This window comes from Condylura cristata, unplaced genomic scaffold, assembly GCF_000260355.1.
Source record: "Condylura cristata isolate star-nosed mole 26May11 unplaced genomic scaffold, ConCri1.0 scaffold00007, whole genome shotgun sequence".
NCBI lineage: Eukaryota > Metazoa > Chordata > Mammalia > Eulipotyphla > Talpidae > Condylura > Condylura cristata.
The window spans coordinates 17,497,823-17,515,937 of record NW_004567108.1 but is presented as its reverse complement, the minus strand read 5'-3'; positions in this window follow the sequence as shown (position 1 = coordinate 17,515,937).

Below are 18,115 nucleotides of genomic sequence, written 5' to 3'. Positions count from 1 at the left end.
GAGCTCTCTGGGCTGCGCTGAGCAAACGCACAAACGCAGTGCAGGGAAGTTGTCGACCAAATAAATGTGATATGCAGGAGAATTTAGAGCAGTATTTCTAAGATATCCTCTGCTTCAAGGCAGGCATGTGTGGGCACTGCCAGATATTATGGGTCTTGTTCAGAAAGTCTGGGGGCCCCCCTCCCCCTCCTCCTTAGCGCCCCATCGTTGCTGGTCCTTCACCTGTCTCCCTCTAACAGTGGTTTTGGACAAATTTGTTGGCAAATTCCTATGAATGATTTTTAGGTAGATTCTAGTCCCAGCCAGGATGGAAATAGATGACTTGTTTTCTGGAACACTCTTACTGCCTTCTCCCTACAATTTCTCCACTATTAGGGCCACTCGCTGTTGAATTTTGGTCTGCATCTTTTTAGTTCTTTCATGTTAGGAACAATGTTTTACCCCCCTGCCTACCTTTCCTCTCCCTTAAAATGGGACAGATCCTTCTCTCCCAGGTGGCACAATGGGTTAAAGCACCACATTATGAAGCACTCGGAAGCCACTGCAGCACAAGTTCGATCCCCAGCCAGGGAGGTGACCACATGGTGTGGCAGACCTCTCCTGACCCGCCCGCTGCTCCCCTCAGCAGTGTACTTCGTTGATCTGCCTATTCTGTTCCCCACTCTATCTATGGTGAATCCTCTCACCCTCTGGATCTCTGGCCTGTACCCCAGTTCTGTATGAATAAATGAATAAATCTTTAAAAAAAATGGGACAGATCATAGTCCCTGTTTCATGGGGTAGCTGCAAATGGTTCAATAGTACTTTAAGTGCTTTGACAGGTACCAGGGAAGTAGGGTTTCAATAAATACCAGCCATCATTGTTAACTGATCATTGTTAACTGATTTAGCTGTAGTATAGTGTAGATTATATAGATTCGTACACCATGTTCTATTAAGTTAGTAATAAAAGCAGTAATGGCTACTATTGCTGACGATTTATCATATACCCAATTCTAAGTACTTTGCCCACACTAGAAAGGCAAAATAGGGTAGTGGTTAAACATGGCTAAGATCTCGGAGCCAAAACCAGATGAGAGGATTGGATACGATCAAATAAGCAGAAACAACGTGTTGAATATCTCAGAAATAAATGTGGATTTTTAAATCCTTGGTGGTGGAATTTAGGCACCGACTGCAATTTAAGAGAAAGGGTGTGGAGCAGAGAATGACATTTATGCCTAGATATTTCCAGTACCCTCCCAGTAACACTGCACATTGCTGGCCTGGGGATAATTTTTGTGTCGGTCAAACATAGGACAAACTTGTGGGGGCATATTTTCAAATATTGGGGGGCCAGTATAGGGATGGTGATGCAGTGAGCTGACTCACCTGACTAGATACATATGTTGCTCTTAGTCTCCTGGCCTAAGAGGGAGATCAGCTCCTATAACATCAGTCCCTGAGACACGAAGCGGCACCAACAAATAAATCAAATAATAAACAGGTGGAGAAAAGTAATAACTCGAGGTCTGCCTGGATTAGATTCAATTTATGCCTGCAGCATTTCAGTTTTAACTCCCTAAACCTTGGTCAGAGTCTTGGGAGAATAAGACAGCACAATTCTGAAAAGCAATCACCAAGGACTGCCAAGTTATTGGGAGGCTCCATGGTGCGTTTCTAAACCAGCGCTAATCTAATAAACGTACAGGCAATGAACTGTGAAATTGAGAACACGACTGTCCACATTCTCTAAGCCAGAGGAATAAAACGGTCATTTTCCCCCTTTATTCCCTATGAAAATGGAGTCACAAATATTCTCTTATTTTATACCTTTGTAGACAACACGCAAGTCTGGATGTCTAATGGCAACGGAGAGCAGGGAGAAAAGACTCAAAGAATGTGATGGCTGGCTTGCCAGAACCCCAACTGCAGACAAAAGGCAGGGGAGGATGATGGAATTTTGAGTGAGAAGGCCTGAGTTAAGAGACCAAGTGTGGATCCTCCCTGGTGGCGCAATGCGTTAAAATACAGCACTATGAGCTCTCTGCAGCCCCCACAGCACAAGTTTCCTCACTGAAAGAGAAATCCATGACTTTCTTTATTTTTTTCCCCTAAAGATTTATTTATTTATGTATACAGAACTGGGGGTACAAGCCAGAGGTGCAGGGGTGGTGAGAGGATTCCCCAGAGTCAGAGTGGGGAGCAGAACAGGCAGATTCATGAGGTACACTGCTGAGGGGAGCAGCGTCACCTCCAGAGCTGGGGATAGAACTCGTGCTGAAGTGGCTGCAGCTGGCTTCATAGTGCTGTGCTTTAACCCGTTGCTCCATCAGGGAGGGCCCAAAATCTATGATTTCAAAAGGGACTTGACAGAAAGGGTATGAGGAAGATCACAGAATGGAAGAGAAGCCTGGAAAATCAGACTCAGAAACTATTTGGGATTCAAGTGAAGATAAGGCAGCTACAACCGCAGCCAACCTCCACCAGGGGTGCAGCAGGGGCACCCCACTACCCCTTGGTCACTTCCGCCGATGCACTTAGACTGAGTTGCAAATCTAGTTTTCAGGATGTGAAGAAAAGAATCTATACCATTTTAACTTCTATAGTGGGAATCAAATATGGCTTCCTTAAAGCCACACAGTGGAACATTTTCCCTATTTAGAAAGCATTTCCTGCATTGACTAACTAAAGACAAAACATTCAGAAGACAGTTACTTTCTTTTGACTTAACCAAACACCCGCCTAAGTCCTTCTACCCTGTACTGGCTAATTCCTCTGCCCCCCGATCTTCCTGTGAAACACACACACACACACTCCAGAGGGACAAAGTGTTTTTCGACAATTGCTGCATCCATTTCCACACTCAGGGTCTCTGAAGAATGCCCATTTCTATCCAGTCTATTTAGTTTCTGTCACCTTGGCTCCAGGAATAACAGAGTAAAACCTTACTTGCTGAGTCCCCACTGAAGACAACTATTAAGTCTATACGTAATCTAGACAGAAGGAAAAGCTTGTCATCTGAAGGCACTGGACACTGAACGAAAGCCGGATAACTCTGGTGGAACATGCACTCTGAGGAGAAGGGAGGAGGGATGGGATCTGTGCTTGACGAGGTGCATCGAGCAGAAGAGTGAAAACAAATCTGCAGCAGGAAAGAGCGTGACTTCCTCTGTTGCCCTGTAAGCTCCCTGGGCACAGGGCTTTGTGGAACTGCTTGAAGTCTCCCTGGCTTGTGATCAGCCCACTGCCGGCACATTCGATCCATGCATGTGATAGTGAGTAAAGCACATGGACGAACTAGCAGGCTGTTCAGTTGGTCCCAGTAAGAAGCTTCAAGCCCTGGGTGGAGCAAAGCCCATCGGTGCCTCACCCTGCATGTGCCAGACCTTTAACCTACATTGTCCCATTGGACTCAAAATCAGTGTTTTGAGGTTCATATTATTTATTTCCATTACACAGGTGAGGCTTGAACAAAGGAAGGAACAAGGAGCTGGGGTCCAGACTAGTGTCTAACTCTGAAGCTCATACTTGTCCACTTTGCCATAGCACCGGGGAGCAGTCAGAGGGGTGGCAAGGGTGTGTGGAGCAGTCAGAGGTAAGGTGTAAGCCAGACTGTCACGTGACTAGGTGCAGTAAGGATGGCATAGCTTTGGGAAGAGTGGAGGAGTTTGATATTTTGAGCTGAAATCACAAGGAGAGTAGTGATATCATTAAAAGAAATGGAAACCTTAAGTGGAGGCCTTCCCAGGGAAGGGATGCCTGGGTCTGCCTTGTGGGGCACAGGGGGGCAGCTGGATGTATAACAGGGGGATCCCCAGGAAAAGGGGAGCTTTCAGGTTCCCTGTCCCACCCAGGAGGAGGGCGGAGCTGAGCAAGGAGAAGAATCTAGAGAAGAGACTGAAGAGGAAGGAGGCAGGATAAAGGCCAGAAGGAGGCCTGAGGGAGACACGTGGAGCAGAGAGATATGTGAAGAAACTGCACCTGCTTCTTCTTGGCCCTGGACTGGGTGAAACAGATGAGGGCGAGAGACCCGTAGGGAGGTGACTATGGCAGTGTTTATGTTGATTTTGATTTTGCTCTTTTCCTCCCAGACTGATCTGGCCATTTCTGACCCTTTTCTATGAGTCCTTGCAGGAAGGTGCTTTAGGCTTGTGGCAGCTTTCAGGCCTTGCTTTGGGCCAATCTCCCTTGGGTGGACTTTTCCTCACAAGGGGTTAGGTAACTTTGGGTGCTTGATTTAGAAACCAGATTCTTTGTATTTCTGTATTGCACACTCATTGTATTAAAGTTCCTTTCCATGAAAAGTCTTTATGTTTTGTCTTGATGCATCAGATGGCAGAACCTATTTATTGCAGGTGGGTTTGGGGTTCAGTGGTACCCCTCTCCCTGCCCTGTAACATATTGAGCTAGCCATTGGGCAGTTGCCTGCAGTCAGACCCCAGGAGAGACAGCAGTGAGGCAATGGTCTGGGAGTGGCCCATGTCAGCTTGATGATTTGAAGGCATGTGCGTGGCTGAGAAAACATCCCCTAAGGATATGGAAGCACACAGTCCAGGGGGCTGAGCAAGCACATCCAGGTAGGAACCCCAACCTGTGTCCTGCCAGTGGGTCTGCCTTCCACAGCCTCCCAGCAGCTGTGGCTGTCCTCCTTTATCTAAGTGAGGCCTGGGGGTGAGGAGGGATAACACAGAGCTGAGCTGATCAGTGAAGGAAATGCTGCTGGTAAAATGAATGTGCTGTCACCTGTCACTTGCTCTGTGGCCTCAAGGAGTGAAGCTTGAAGTTAGGAACTCAGTCACAGGTGACTGGCTCTGAAAACCCAAACTCCCTGTGTCCTCAGTCACCTGAGGGACAAACTCCAGAGGGACAAAGTTTTTTTTTTTTTTTTTTTTCATTAACTGCTGCATCCATTTCCACACTCAGGTCTGCTTCAGGCCTTCACTGGGTCTGTGCCTCCCTGGCACAACCTCCCGGGCTGGGTTTCTGTGGTAGCAGATAGGGAATCCCCTTTCCTTTTCTCTCCTCCCTGTCTTCCCTTGCTAGACAGGACCCTCCTTGTCTGAGGATCCTCCACTGGGGGCTTAGAAATGAACATGTCACCGTCAAAACACTTTTCCTGCCAAGCTGCCTGATTCAGCTACGTCAGACACAGTCACCTTCCTCTTTCTACATCAAATCAAGACACGACTTCAAGTTTGTATTTGAACACAGATAATCCAGAACAGCTGAACTTTAAAAGTAAGAATCTTTTTGCACGCAATAATGATCTATAGTGGTGGAACACCCTGATTAATTTAGGAAAGCATTTTATCCTAACTTAGTTATGAACGCCTGAAAATGTGCGTTTGCATCTGCTTAGGATGACATTTCATGGGCATCTAGAGCTACATAACAATTTCCATGACAATAAACACATAGACTTGTTATTTGATAGTTGCATAATTGTGGTTTTCTTCTGCTTGTTCTCACAGAGGTCGAGAGCTGCCTGTGTGTTTTTTGTTCCCCCTTCTTTTTTCCTCCCGGGGAAAAAAAAAAAACAAATGTAAAACACACCAAACCAGAAGGAAAGAAATCGTCAATATGCTATTGCCACATGTAAGATGCTCTTCTTGATATCCCAGTTCCTGGGGAATTCTAAGAAGCCTTTGTCAGAAGGCTCAGCGCAGTGCCGCCTGAGTGGCAATGCTCACCAGTGACCAGCAGAGGGCAGCCACGGCCTCATAATGCATCTGGAATGCTCTCTCCTCCATCCACAAAATGAGCATCCGGGAGCAATTGGTTCTTCCTTCTGTAACTTCAACCACGTCTCTCAACCACTGTGTAAATAATTGCCCTGATAGAAAATGATGTGCATGTGTTTCCCAAACGACCCGTGTTAAATCCCAGCTTTGCCACTTATTAATTTTGTGACCTTGGACAGCTTAGCTTTTCTGGGCCTGTTCCCTTCTGTTTTCTAAAATGAGGTTATCAGTAATCCCTACCTCATAGGCTTGTTTTGAACATTTAATGAATTAACACCTGTGAAGTGCTTAAACAGCATCTCACACACAGCAACTATTCTATTTCTTGTTACTCCTAAAAATTACTATCCTAAATCCTCTTATTTTCTCTTTCAGGGCCCCATGAAGTGCGCAAAGAGAAAGAACTTGACTTAGGAAGGAGAGAGGAGTTTTTAGTGGGCCTCAGGCTATGACAGGGATCTCTGAGTGATGGAGAAGGTGACACCAGGGAGGTTTGCATTCTTACTTGGGTGCAGGAAAATGGTTCTACGGGAGAGTGGGAAGATCGGAGGGACAAAGCTTGACCTAGCTTTGCCTGTTTCTTTCCAAAAACAAAAGTGACAGCAGGCATCTGGTACAAGAAGGGCCAGAGGCAAGTAGACAACTGTTCTCCCCAGAAGCCTTCAAGTGTGGGACATCAGGTGTAGCCTGGGGTGGGTGTCCCCAAATGCATGCTGTCTGGGTCTGGTCTGAGGAAGGACAGGAAGGACGGTAGCTCTGAGGCCCGCTTTTGTACAACCAGCCTGGCAGAGACTCAGGGAAGGGGGTGGAGTGCAGGGTGTCCCGCCTGCCTCTAGCAAAGACATTAAGGTGGTAGAGGTGACGGCTGCCCCTCCTGTGAGGTGGTGGGGGTTTTGCAGGCGAAAGTGAGGCACAGTCTACCCGAGATTTTTCAGAACCCCCTGGGGACTGCTTTGGAGGCAAGTTCTGAGTAACCTCCTCCAGGCAGGGACTGCAGGTAGTCTGCCCCTGCAGAGAACCAGGGTGCCTGTTATAGGGAATAAACATGACCACGCGCCCTTCTTCTGTGTGATAGAATTGCCCTTCCCTGCCCACCTGATGCTGGTATGGCCATGTGACTTTTCTGGGCTCTTGAAATATAAGCAGAAGATCTAAATATCAATGCAAACTTCATATTCTGTTTCTCTAACCTATAAGGGATGTCTGCTCTCCCTGCTGCCCCAGAGCAGCCATGATGAGTAGAGCGCCCCCTAGGCTGGCCTGTGGTAGGACATGCAGCATGAGGAAGAAAACAGCCTCCGCCTCATCAAGCCACCCAATGTGAGTGTGTTGGGGATGGGGGTAGGGGGTGGTTATTTGTTACTGCAGCAAAGCCCAGTCCATCCTGACAACAGCACTGGTCCTTCTGCCCCTCTGCTGTACACATGTCTTTTTTGCTTGCCACTACCTCATACGATCCTCTGGTAAGTGCCAGGAGGTAGGCTCACTGCCTCAGTTTTCCTGCTGAGGAAACTGGGGTCCTCAAGGATTCAGGGTCCCAGAGAAAAAGGAAAGAACTGTGAGTCCCACAGCTCTCCAGGTCCCAATCACTTTCCCCAGCGGGAGGCCTGGCCCTCACCATGTGCCGACAATGGAAACAGAAACGAAATGGTCACGCTGGCCCAAACAGCAGCAGCCACCACGAGGGTGGCTCGTCTCAGGGCCAGCAGCATTTATGCTCAACACAGCTGACTTCGTGAAGAGCCGAGGTCAGTGAGAATGACACATAGTGTCTTACAGGAAGGGCGCGCCTCAGACATCGCCCCAGGAAGACTATCTTACTGTTATTAGCAACCTAACATTTATTATAGTGCTTTTTCAAACCAGTTTCTGGAAGACCACTCCCCTCCTTGCCAAGTCATGAACCCACAGCACCCCGAGGCTGAGTTCTCTCACTCTTTATACTCAACTCTCCTAAGAGACACTAACAGGGCTCTCAGGCAGGGCCCTTCTTCCTGGGAAACTGGCAAACTACCCCAGCTCAGTCGTGAGAAGGCTGGGCCTGTGCTCCCGGGTCACATTTAGATCCCAACCTGGCCTTCGCCCTGCTGTTTCAGCAGGGGATTCCAGAGCAACGATGAGGCCTGCGGGTAGGGGTGGTATCACAACATTGGCTGACTTTTCATTACACTTCAAATCACATCCTGTAATTGGCAGCCGGCGCTGCTCAGCCTAAAACCGCTTTCTGCATCCATCCATCCTTTGCTGCTGACTTTGAAGGGATCAAAAGAGCCCTGTGTGTTTTCCTAATCTCTCTAATCCTCATCACTATCCCCGCGAGGATGCAGGTATCATCACCACCATTTTTCAGATGAAACGAAGGCCCAGAAAGTTTTAGTGACACAGGCAAGGTCACCGTGTGGGCTGCTGGCGGAGATGGGAATAGAACTCACACCGGCTGATCTCCGGGCCATCAGTCTCCATCAGACCCTGCTGTCTCGCTGAATTCCCCCTGCAGTTTTAATTGAATATCATGTTCTTCTTCACTTCCTGCCCTAAACAGAACAACAGCTGCCACTTACCCTCCTGAGCCGGCTGGCGGTACTTCAGTGGTGGGTGAAGTTATCCTGGGATATAAAGTGGGATAAAAGGGCCCATCCAAACGGAAGACATTCACCAAGGTATAAAAGGGATGCCCGACTTCACTGCTCTCCCTGACTTTCAAATGACATGGTATCGGCCCCAAGGCTAGAGGGAAAACGCAAGGGAGGGTGAGTACTGAGTTAGGAGGAGGGGATTCTGTGGGAAAAAAAAAAAAAAAGATATATGCATAATTGACCAAACTTCTGGGCTCAACCAAGGGAGCCATGCTGTGGGTGAGAAGTGCAGATGTAGTGGGTAGACCTGTCCTGGTTCCTTTCTCGAGGATGCTGCTCTCGGACTCAGCAGGGTTTAAAAAACAAGAGAACTAAGGTCCCGGGCACCCTACTCCACCTGATGTAAGTTTCCTGGCAGTGGTTCTCAATCTTTGGCTGGACTGGGATGACCTGGGGAGTTTGGGTAAAGCCATTTCCGGCCCTGACCTGGGAGGTCACAGCTTTGGAGAATCTGTGATTGACTTGGCGCGACACCTTGAGACCCAGCCGTGGTCATCAATATGCCTTTGTCCCTCCTTGGGTCCTGTGTGCCATCCAAGGAGCCGGGCTTGGTGGCTGCGGCTGTTGAAATGACAGCCCTGCCCCAGGAAGGCCAGGCTGGGCTCTGCACCCTCCCCCCCCAAGGCACTTGCCCCCGCCTGTCTGCAGGTGGAGTGAGGTTCCCGGTTACACTGCCTTGAACGGGGGATCAGGAGGGAGGAGAAATCTGAGCAGTTAGGTCCAGGCCAGGAGGAAATTGAAAAACTTCCCAACCAAAACGTTTACTTCCCGAAGAGATAAAAAGCAGCTCAGGGCCATAAATCTGTGCCAACGCCCAGGACCCAGAGGTCAGGCCCGCGCCCTGCGGGGTGAGGGGTGATACGCGCTGGCTGCTGGCTTTGGGCGACGCCACAGCGTCTGGCCACCCGGGTGCGAGCGTCCCCAGGAACACAGGTCACAGGAGCCAATCGGGTGCCAGCAAATACCCCGGACGCAGGGGCCTTGGCTCACCGGAAACCCAGCCCCAAGCCCCAGAGGGGCCCTGAATGGGGCAAAGGGGAGTCAGAGAGGCTGCCCGACTCACCCTCGGGCACCCACGAAAACGCCAGGAAGTCATGAATTTTGTGCCACTGTGAGGACGGAATGATGACTCAGGAGGCCTTTGGCTTCCATTTACAGAGACCTATTTTCAACACGTCCACCTACCCGCTCTGGGTAGCTTTCCGCTGCTCCCACACATTCCCGTCTCAGCCATTCCAGTGTTGTGAAAACCTGCGGAGGATCAAGGAAACGTTTTATGCTTTACGTTTATAAAAAGGATGTATTTCTATGTTTTCCCACCCCACCCTTAAGATGTGAGGAAGAATACTTAGTAGGGACGAGGTCATTTCCAAGGGCAAAAGATGGGTGTGCTGCTATTCCATTTTAATCTAGTTTAATCCCTTTCCATGGCTAGAGAATGGGGCAGATAATTATCCTGCGGTGTGCTGGGAAAGGGTAGAGAAGTTCTACAGAATCTGAATTGAAAATAAAGCATGTTGCCCTCAGGGTGGCATGGCTGTGTAGTGTAAGTCCTCTTTACTTTACTTTCTTCTGTCCATTCTATACTTGTCATTGCATCCAATAAGTAGATCATGACCTTAAACTGCCTGGGAAAAACCTTCAGCCCTGCACCGTTCAAAGACAGCAAAAGATAATCACAATAGTCTTGTGCTATTGTTTGCAATAGAAGCAGGAACTCAACATAAAAACCAGTAGAAGTTTGATGGGAATGTTTTGCAAAGATACAAGTAAGCATTTAGAAAATAGACATGGCCATTCAGCCAACAGCTTGCTCTCCACAGATTCATCTCCCAGGATCTCTCCCCGCTGACATGCTGATGAAAAAAACAAATTAGGACATAGAGCAGCAGCAAGGTGCAGAAAGCAGGCCCAGAGTCTGGGCCTGGCCTGCCTGGTTCTAGCCCTGCACCAACTGGGTCTCTCTTGGGCAAGACACCCCATCTCTCTGGCCTCTGCTCACCTCCTCATATTTGTGTTTTCTTTTTGCTTTTGATTGTAAAAAATGCATAAAGTAAAACTCCCTCTTAATTTTTAAGTGTTCAGTAGTGTTGTTAACTACATGTCATGTGCATTACAGTGCAAAAGATGACTAGACTTTCTCATCTTGCATGACTGAAACCCTATACCTTTGAGAAGGACTTACCATGCCGACTTCCCACCCCACCCCCCATCCCCTCATTCAACTTTGTGTGTCAATGTGTTCAGTTACTTTAGGTATCTCATGTACGTGGAATCACACAGTATTTGTCTTTTTGCATCTGTGTATTTCTTTTAGCACAATGCTCTCAAGGTCATCCATGGTGTAGGGTATGCCAAAATTGCCTTCTTGTTAATGATTCAATTGGTATTTCACTGTATGCATATACCTCATTTTCTTTATCCATTCATCTGCCAATGAACATTGAGGTGTCTTCCACATCTTGGTTGTTGTGAAATAGGGGTGCGATATCTTTTCAAACTGCTATTTTCAATCCCCTGGGCTATATTCTCAAAAGTGAAAATGCTGGATCATATGGTAGTTCTCTTTTAAAGTCTGAGAAACCTCTATACTATTTTCTATAACGACAGTTCAACAGTGTGCAAAAGTTGCAATTTCTTCACGTACTCCCCAACACTTTTATTTTCTGTTTTTTTTGTGTGTTTTTTTTTGATAGTGCTCACCTGTCTGGGCATAAGATGACCGTGTGTGCTTGTAAACTGCATTGCCTTGATGATAAATAATATTGACCATCTTTTTCCTATGTTTGTTGGCCATTTTCCTGTTTTCTTTCAAAAAAATATTTAAGCCCTTTACCATTTTAAAATCAGGTTATTTGGGTTTTTAAAAAATATGTTTTCAAGTAATGAGTATCCTTTTATATTCTGGATATTAACCCTTTGTCCAACATTGAGTTTGCAAATATTTTCTCCTATTATCTTTCTACATTGTTCCTTATTTCCTTTGCTGCACAAAAGTTTTTAAGTTTGATGTATTCCATCTGGTTGTTGTTGTTATTTATTTATTTATTTTGCTTTTGTTACCCTGTTTATTGGGTGACATATCTAATAAATCATTGCCAAATCCAATGCCATGAAGTTTCCCCCCTCTGTTAGCGGTAGAGGTTTTTCATCTCTGGCTTCACTTATGTTGACATACTTTCCTTCTATTCCTGGTCTGCTTACTGTTTTTACCATGCCAGAATTTTGAATTATATTAAATTTTTTTCTGCATCAAGACAATCATTTGATTGTTGTTCTTCATTCTATGAATGTGGCATATTGCATCTATTAGATTTGCATACTGTGCCATTCTAACATCTGCGGGATAAATTCTACTTGGTTGTGATGATTTACATGCTTGAGCAATTTATAACATAGTTCCCACCTGTACCATGAAATGTGTGGAGGAATATCACTTTTCTTAGGTGCCTTCAATATATTCATATTTTCATCACACCAACCACAGCAGGTGGAGAATTGTGACTCTCCCGCTAGAAAGCTAAAACTTGGGGTTACCATAGCAGTTGTGCTGATACTGATTCTATCCAGATGGCCTCTGCACCCCCTGAACTGGAAAGACCTAAGAATGAACTGGAAGGAGATCATGCACACTAATTCTCTACATAAAAATCATGCAGTTGTGAGAATTTCTTGGAGAAATGTGTATTGTTGGTGTTTTCCAAAGTTGCAAAATACTAACATTTACTTAGAGACTTATTAGTAGCGAAAAGAAACATGCCCAAGGTTGGATTTGAGATCACTCTAGCAGCAGCTTTGGAGCAGTCTGTTCACACAGTAGGGTGTCTGAATGGGGGGGGGGCAACAGTTAACTCTTCTTATGGAAAACTAATTTTGTACTCAAGGGCTAGTTTAAACAAGTCAGAATACAAGAGGCCGTGGGTGCACAGGATGTATTGGCCTCCAACTGGATTTGTGTAAATTGCTGCTGCTGTCACTATAGATTGCTCTCCCAGCTACAATCAGTGTGGATGGTTTGCAAGGTGCGATGCTAGTGTAGAATGACATGTCCAAAGCAGTTCATCTCCGCTACTTTGGATTGAACTCTCATTGTCAGAGGCAAAATCAAAAATAGAAATTGTGGCTTGGGGTTGAGATAGTTCAGAACACACTGTAGAGGCAGAGAGGAGAGTTTGGTTATTTCTCCAGGCTCCCAAGTCCCCATCAAAACTATGTAGATACAGACCATGCACACACAAGCATATCTGCCCCATAATCATTCTCCTGATTCTAGTTACTCCAATTTCCTCTAAGCAGCATAAGTCAGGGAATGAAGAACAACCCCACCCCCCAACAAGCAAGGAAAACATCAGCTATCAGAACCGAAATTTCATCAAAGAATGAAAAAAGTAAAGATCTATACCAACAAAATGAAGCAAACTGATGTAATGTCCATAGTTGTCAATTAATCAATAACCTAGCATATCTAGCAGATCTGATATGCTCCTGTGGCCTCCCCAAGGCCTTCTGGAACAGGCACTTAGAAATAACCCAGACCTATATGGCTGTTTCAGTTTTCAATCATCCTCTTAGTCACAGCCAATAAAAAATATAAACAAGATAGAGCTAAGTAAAGAATAAACAGAAGTCTATGGAGAGGTCTGAGCATAGAACCTCAACTAATCAATCCATTAGTAAATATTTATTTAGAACCTAGTATATGCTGTGAATGTCTATGACCTATTGCCAGTGTAATAGTATCTCTCTTTTTGTGTCTGTTTTCTCAGCTGCAAGTTGGGAATAATAATGATATCTACTTGGAAAGATGGCTGGGAGTGTTAAATGAAATTAACACATTAAAAGCATTTAGAAAGGTGTCTGACAGGTTGTGATGATGCAATCAACAACAGGGAAGAAAATGAATCACAAGCACACAGAAACTGAACAATAATAAAGACATCAATACAAGAGCTATTGCAAGGCAGCACACTGGTAATTGCCAGACAGTGATTCTCGCCCCTGAATGTCAAAACCAAGGGCAAAGAAAAGCCGGAGGAGTTTGGTTTCTCTCACTAGCCAACCTCCTGCCTTTGCATGTGTCTTAGAAGCTGCAAACTGTGTCCCTCCAGAGACACCATGGATCATTGTGGGCTTTTAGAAAAGGACCTGGAGCTGCTTCTTAGCATGGAGGTGTTGCTGCGGACAGCTGGCAAGCACAGCTGTGGTGCCAGACTACCCAAGTTCAAATCCTAACACTGGCACCTGTAGGTTCCTGGGGAAGTTATTTAACTCTTCTTTCCGTACACAACATGCAGTTTCCTTTTATGTAAATAAGGAATAATAGTATCATTTCTTAGGTTGACATGAGGGTTAAATGAAAGAGTTCACATAATGTTTATAATAGACTACCTGTCATATACAAATTAAATTGTTCACCTAAATTGAATACTAAACCATCTGTTTCTTCAAAATCCCTAAAGGAAAGAAATCCAAAGCCGCTCTGGTATTCAAACCTCCTCTTGTTAGGAAATCCTCCCTGCTCATATCATTTGAGGGGACCAGCAGAGTTTTTTATAAACTAATTCATTTCACAGGTGAAAGAACTGAAGCCTGGAAAATCTCAGCAACATGCCTGGTCACAGAGCCTGTAGTGACAGAGCTGGGACTGACCCCCAACTCTTCTGACACTCAGATCCAACAAAAGTCGCATCTGTTCCTCCCCTTTGCAGGAGGTCCTCTTGTTCCCACACTTGCTGTCACAGAGACCCTTTGGCCTGTGATCCCACCTCACAGGCAGGGCCTTTCAAGCCTTCTGGGACTGGGGCCTGATGGGACACAAAACACACGGCACCCCTTTTCCCCATGGGGGCTCCTGGCAACTTGTGAAATAAAACAACTTGTGAAATAAAAATGGCAAACACCATTTTTATCACTGATAAAAGGTAAGCTAGAGAACGCAGCTGAGTAGGAGACTCAGGAAGAGGCCTGTCAGCTGACTCCTTGACTAGTGGTGGAGAAGAAGACATGGATTTCTCCCCACTTTTACTTGTTGGAGAAAACCAACAATTAGTACCAATTAATTAATAACAATATCACGAGAATCCAACAACTGCTAATGATCACATTGGTTTCAGGTCCTTTTGTGAGTTCTTAGCAACACCCTCTACCTTAACAATCCTCTTACTTTATTCTACTTTTTTGCCTTCTTGCTTCTTTCCTCAATTCCAGTTCTGTCATACGACCTCAAAGAAAAGGACTTTAAAATTATTTATTGAACACTTACTTTGAACATTTCATATGCAGTGTTTAGTTTAATCCTCAATTATATACCTTCATCATGATCCCACCTGAAAAAAGGTGAATCTTGGAGAGGTTAGGAAATCACTGTCGCACAGCCAGTAGGTGCTAAAGCTGAGATTTCAAAAGTTTAGACTCAAGAGTTGACTTTTCAGCAGACAACTTTACATACTATTTGAAAGAGGCTAATAACTATTGACATTTCATGTTCTTATGCCAGATGGCTTCACTGAGGGGGGTTAGAAAACAATCAGAATGACCTGTGATCACCTTCTCCTTTCAAGCCCGCCTTCTCTTTAAACGGGAGAACTCTTCTTCCCTGTGAGTAAAGTCTACTTCTGCTCTCCAGCAAACTTTACCTGTAGTTAGATGGCACTGGGAGGTGAGTGGTAGGCAAGATGGAAATGAAGCCACGGGGTGTTGGGAGGCAAATGAGGACTATTTGGATGAGCTTCACTTGACTGTTTGAACTCCAAAGCAGGAATGCTCCCCTGGTTCTACAGATGCCCTCCCACTGGCCTTCGATGATTTCTTTTCTCTTTGAGGTTTCTTGCCTAGAATTTAAACTGATGTTCCTTAGATCAAGAGGCATTGTTCACTATAGGCCTGCAGCCCCTTCCCATTAACTGCCTCAAAGAAACTTTCATGAGCTTCACACTTCCTTTATCCTCTTCTGTGAAAGAACGCGTGCTATTAGAATTCTATTTCTCAGTGTCCTCTGTTCCTAAGTCTGACTCTCAGAGCACACACTGCATTCAGTCCTGGGCATCCTGCAGTGAGTTCAGAGGAGCGTGTTCCTGATAAGGAACAGGTGTGAAGTCAGTTCAAGGACTACAGTGGGAAAGTCAAGCAGAGAGCACAGTTCCCAATTATGGCCTGTGCTGAAAACATAGCCATGGCAATTAAAATGTAAAAGGAGAAATTGGAAAGCGAAAGTTGAACTCTGTGTTAGACAGCCATTGCTGTGTAGTAGTAGATGTTTAATAGAAAGATAAATTAATCAGTGACTGGGGCAGGAGGAGGGGATGGAGCTTGATTTCTGTAGTAAAATAGGTTATTAAATACATAATTAAAATTAAATAAAACAGTGTTGGGTAAATAGTACATTGGACATAGCTAAAGAGAAAATTTGTGAGTTAGAAGATGGCTCCAAAGATAGTTAACTAACACAGCTCAGAAAGATAAAAAAAAAAAAAAAATGTGAAAGAGCTGAAAAGACGGAGATGATAGATTGAGAGGTCCTAACACTTATCTAATTATTTCAGCAAGAGAAAAAGAGTAGGTGTGGGGCAAATAATGACTTGAAGAAATAAAGACTGAGACATTTTAAGAACCAAAGGTCATATGGAAAGCTGCTCAGATGGAAAGTCCTCAAATGGAAAGCTCATACACGAAGCATTAACAACAACAACAAAAAAAACCAAACAGATTGTCCTCATGGGAAAGTTGAATGACACCAAAGAAAAAGAGAAAACTCAAACTATGTTGGGTTAGGGGAGTGTGATAAGAACTGGTCTTCTAAAAAGATGCATTTTGAAAGAAGAGTTAGGCCCTCCTTGTTGCTGCTAAGGGGTTAAAACAGCACTGCAAGCTAGCTGCAGCCACTTCAGTGGGTGTTCCAGCCCCAGTCCCGGACCTGATTCACCACATGGCTCGGCAGACCTCTCCTGACCCACCTGCTGCTCCCCTCAACAGTGTACTTGTTGACCTGCCTGTTCTGCTCCCCACACCGTCTCTGGTGAATCCTCTCACTGCTCTTGCACCTCTGGTCTGCACCCCAGTTCTGTGTGCATAAATAAATAAATCTTTAAAAAAAAATAACCTAGTCACAGCTTAGAAGATAACAGTCCCACAAAGGAATGAACCCCTCCCCCAAAGAACACAGTATCAGTGCCATTTCTGCCCTGGCAAAAGGCAGCTCTCCTGCCTGCCTGTGGCTCTGCAGATGTCTCTCTTTTTCTCTTCCTTCTCCTGATAAACCTGTCCATTTAAACTTAACCTTCACTGCCTGTGTCTGTGCAAATGTCTTGCCTCCTGGGTAAACTTGCCATGTTCCACTGAAAGGCAAACTCTGATGAAACTTTTTTCAGAGGTAACTTACCCAAGCTCCAAAATGCCATCAATGTCAACAAGCTGTGGAACTCAAGAAGCTATGATGGGAGGGGGTGGTAATGAGAGCCAACACAAGGAAGCGCTGGAAGCCTGGTTTTTCAGAGGACCATCATGGTGTGGGAATGGGGGGAGTTGGTCCTGCTGTTGACCTTGAAAGGTGTGTGGGGGGGGGGGAGGTTATGGTCCAGAAGGGTGGTTTAGGAATTCTTTTCTAACCTGGATTATAACAGGGTGGTCCCTAAGAAAAGGGGAAGTTCCAGGTTCCCCACCCCACCCAGAAGTGGAGTGAAGCTGAGCAGAGAAAAGGAGAGAAGGAATCAGAGAAGGAAGCAGGGTGGAGAGCCAGAAGGAGACTGAGGAAGCCACATGGAACAGCAAACATGTGATGAAGAAACCAGGCTTGTTTGGCCCTGGACTGGTTAAGGCAGATGTGGGTGAGAGACCGTTGGGGGGGTGATGATGGCAGTATTTATATTGATTCTGATTTTGCTCTTTTCCTCCCAGACTTGTCTGGCCATTTCTGACCCTTTTCTTTGGGTCCCGACCAGAAGGTGTTTTAGCCCTGTGGCGGGCTGTCAGGTCTTGCTTTGGGCCAATCCCTGTGGGTGGACTTTTGCCCACCAGGGGATGGGTAACTTCAGGTGTTCGATTTAGAAATTATATTCTTTGTCTTCGTATTGTATACTCAACTGTATTAAAGTTCCTTTTCATTAAAGTCTGACATGTTTTGTCTTGATGCGGCGGATGGCAGAACCTACGTAGAACAGGCAGGCTTGGGGGTTCAGGGGTGCCCCTCTCTCCCTGCCCTGTAACGGGACCAGTGGAGCTGATGCTGCTGAAACTGGGACCAAGGAGCCACAAACAAAAGCTCACTGCTAGCAAATCTAAAAATACCACATCCTCGCTCGTATTTTTTTTTTTCTTCCTCTTTTGGTCTCTCACTTTTCTTTTCACCCTCCATCTTAGCTTCTTCCTCCCCTGATGCTCCTTTCTGGCCACCCCTAGACTCACTAGCTCCTCCTCCCTGCCCATCTGCACCCCAGGGAATGAATCTCTTACCACCAGCTGGGTGGGCCAAAACCTTGCTGGCACTCCTGCTGTTCAGGTACAGGTTGGCAGCAGCTCCAACGGGCTCCCACCCCCTTGACTCAGTTCTTTCAAATGCCAATTAACAGGTGTCAGAAATGCTGGCCCTGAGGAAGAGACCCATGTCTGCATAACAACCCAACTATTTTGGCTATCCAATCCGTGAGCATAAATATCGTGGTGTTTGAGCCCTTGGGGCCTGTGGAGTTTACAAGTATGCTGTCAAGATCTCTTCATTGGGCTAGTGCTTGAAGTGCTGCCAGAAAGCCAGGGGACTCCTGT